General features: G+C 42.3%; 1 pseudogene; it reads right to left on the minus strand.

The window, feature by feature from the left end:
• Positions 1-710: 710 nt before the first annotated feature.
• On the minus strand, positions 711-828 carry LOC126102156 (5S ribosomal RNA; annotated as a pseudogene).
• Between the last annotated feature and the right edge of the window lie 2,925 nt (positions 829-3,753).

The raw sequence follows: 3,753 nt of genomic DNA on the forward strand, positions 1-3,753 counted from the left end.
TTGCACTATTGCGCGGACAGCTAGCGGCACCTTTGGAACAATAGCAAAATTCTCATTCGCAAGCAGCTTAAAATAAAGAGGAAGGCAAACAGCTGCACAGCGATTTCGTTCAAGAACATGCAGAGCAGTATTTCATATTATGCAGTTAAGGAGAACAGAGCAGAGCTGAGCTGTCCGTTGCACAGGAAAAACTCAGCTGTAGAGCCAAACTTTGTGAGGTGGAGTTAGGAAGGTGTATTCATTTGTAAATTTTTCGCAAAGTGCAGTAGTTGCTTTTTCTAACAGAACACAAATACAATACGCGATAATTAGCAAGTTATGTTGCGATTGTCTGAGGAGGAAGTAATTCTGTGTATTATTGACAGCCATTCTTTTTATTGAATTTCATTTACAGATTGTCAGATTCATTTTAGAGTGATTGGCATCACAGCCATCGAATACAATTTACGCAGTTACGTTCGTATTCAAACGTCGTGTAGCAAAGGCTAGTCTAAAAATAAACTCCATCCGAACAGGTCTTGAAAGACCCAACGTTACCCACCGGCCGCCGTGTCATCCTCAGCCCATAGGCATCACTGGATGCGGATCTGGAGGGGCATGTGGTCAGCACACCGCTCTCCCGGCCGCAGATCAGTTTCCGAGACCGGAGCCGCTAATTCTCAGTCAAGTAGCTCCTCAGTTTGGCTCACAAGGGCTGAGTGCACCCCGCGTGCCAACAGCGCTCGGCAGACCGAATGGTCACCCATCCAAGTGCTAGCCCAGCCCGACAGCGCTTAACTTCGGTGACCTGACGGGAACCGGTGTTACCGCTGCGGCAAGGCCGTTGGCCGAAGGCTAGTCTAGATCAGAATAATAAGAATTTAGAGCACTCGCTTTCACATTACTAGTAATACACTGAGACTGTAATTTTGCAGAAACATAAAAATAAAATTCATACTGCTAATAAGAAACCAGATGGCAGTTATAAGAGTCGAGGGACATGAAAGGGAAGCAGTGGTTGGGAAGGGAGTGAGACAGGGTTGTAGCCTCTCCCCGATGTTATTCAATGTGTATATTGAGCAAGCAGTAAAGGAAACAAAAGAAAAATTCGGAGTAGGTATTAAAATCCATGGAGAAGAAATAAAAACCTTGAGGTTTGCCGATGACATTGTAATTCTGTCAGAGACAGCAAAGGACCTGGAAGAGCAGTTGAACAGAATGGACAGTGTCTTGAAAGGAGGATATAAGATGAACATCAACAAAAGCAAAACGAGGATAATGGAATGTAGTCGAATTAAGTCGGGTGATGCTGAGGGAATTAGATTAGGAAATGAGACACTCAAAGTAGTAAAGGAGTTTTGCTATTTGGGGAGCAAAATAACTGATGATGGTCGAAGTAGAGAGGATATAAAATGTAGACTGGCAATGGCAAGGAAAGCGTTTCTGAAGAAGAGAAATTTGTTAACATCGAGTACAGATTTAAGTGTCAGGAAATCATTTCTGAAAGTATTTGTATGGAGTGTAGCCGTGTATGGAAGTGAAACATGGACGGTAAATAGTTTGGACAAGAAGAGAATAGAAGCTTTCGAAATGTGGTGCTACAGAAGAATGCTGACGATTAGATGGGTAGATCACATAACTAATGAGGAAGTATTGAATAGGATTGGGGAGAAGAGAAGTTTGTGGCACAACTTGACCAGAAGAAGGGATCGGTTGGTAGGACGTGTTCTGAGGCATCAAGGGATCACCAATTTAATATTGGAGGGCAGCGTGGAAGGTAAAAATCGTAGGGGGAGACCAAGAGATGAATACACTAAGCAGATTCAGAAGGATGTAGGTTGCAGTAGGTACTGGGAGATGAAGAAGCTTGCACAGGATAGAGTAGCATGGAGAGCTGCATCAAACCAGTCTGAGGACTGAAGACCACAACAACAACAACAACTGCTAATAAAGCGCACAATCTGTATGGGCCTATAGTAATGGCAATAACAAACATTCTGAAGTAAGAAGTTCCAACTTGCAACCTGTAAGTTTCATATGTTAATGGTCTATCGTTTCCTTTTCGCTTCATTTTTCTTACCTTCATACATACACTGAGGTGATAAAATTCATGGGACAGCAATATGCACATATACAAATGGCGGTAGTATTGCGTATACAAGGTATGAAAGGGCAGTGCAATGGCGGAGCTGTCATTTCTACTCTGGTGATCCAGTAAATAGTTTCCAAAGTGATTATGACCACACGAAGGGAATAGACTTTCAACGCGGAATGGTAGTTGTTGCTAGACGCATGGGACATTCGATTTCGGAAATCGTTCGATATTCAACATTCCGATATCCGCCCCGATAGCTGAATGGTCAGCGTGACGGACTGCCATCCTAAGGGGCCTGGGTTCGATTCCCGGCTGGGTCGGGGATTTTCTCAGCTTAGGGACTGAATGTAGTGTTGTCTTCATCATCATTTCATCCCCATCTGGCGCGCAGGTCGCCCAATGTGGCATCGAATGTAATAAGACCTGCACCAAGGCGGCCGGACCTGCCCCGTAAGAGGCCTCCTGGTCAAACGCTTATTTCCATTCACCACAAACAATACAATGGCCTTATCAGCTATCTACGTGGTAAATTTCTCAAGTTCATCTCTGTCAGGGAGAAACCATGTTGTCTATAAGAGGATGGCAACAGAAAGAAACCATCTAAAGACCCACAATCAAACCATGTAAGCTGGAAATGCCTGACGTTAAAAATTGCTGTTCTGATGGAGCAGCTGTCTGGGATACTGCAGTAGATGCCAGTTCTTACGATTCTTTTCCCTATAGTTTATGCTTATTTGTTTGAATTTCAGACATATATTCACCTCCTCATCGGAAATCCACCTTCCTGGCCGTGATTGTGTCATACACTCTTCCCACTTCTGTAGGAATGCGATAGGAAGGTACTTGACAACATATGTTTGAAGAAGCTGCGAGAAACCGCACTAAAAAATATAGCTCATAGATCTTTCAAGGGTAATGGCATAGGGACGATTGTCGGTCAGAAATAGTGTGCTTTTTGTAAGTGGTTGGAATGGCACATGTGAATAGAATGCTAGAAAAAGTGATAACTCTGTCTGCCATTGTAGCAGCGGAACTGTTTTCCTCCTCGTGTGAAATGTGCTATATCTTGGACATAGAAGCAATTGGACTGCAAAGCCACTCCCTGACATTGCATGTATATGAACTTCTACGACTCTCTTTCTCCAACATCTGAAATGTTAAATATCATAGGATACATGTATGCTGGAATAAAACCCCTTAGGACTTGTAAAAAGATATTATCTATTATATCCAACTTTTACACATTGTTAACATAAATTTTGTATTTTGTGAACTGAGGAAGATAAATCATTAACGTTAAAATAATAATAACATTTTCACTCTCTTTTGTCTACATTAGCCCTATTCCATCACCCTGCAGTTTTTATGCGCTATACATTCAGCATGTGTTCCACGCACTCCAATGGTGCACTAATAGACTCAGGAATGCCACCTGTAAACTCTGTTTGTGTGGAATTTCTGTTTATAAGAGTAATACTAGAAGCCTTAGGTATGGAACACATACATACATATCTGCACACTTCTAACTCCTCCTCTTTATCATGAGCTTCTTGTTCCAATACATACTTGACAATATCATTGAATAATGGTTTAACATACCTTCACCATAGACTGAATCTCTTCATGATGTACCATACGGCACTGTAAAGACTATGCAGGTCCGTAACATTTGGATGCTA

The sequence above is a fragment of the Schistocerca cancellata genome, chromosome 9 (genome assembly GCF_023864275.1).
Source record: "Schistocerca cancellata isolate TAMUIC-IGC-003103 chromosome 9, iqSchCanc2.1, whole genome shotgun sequence".
NCBI lineage: Eukaryota > Metazoa > Arthropoda > Insecta > Orthoptera > Acrididae > Schistocerca > Schistocerca cancellata.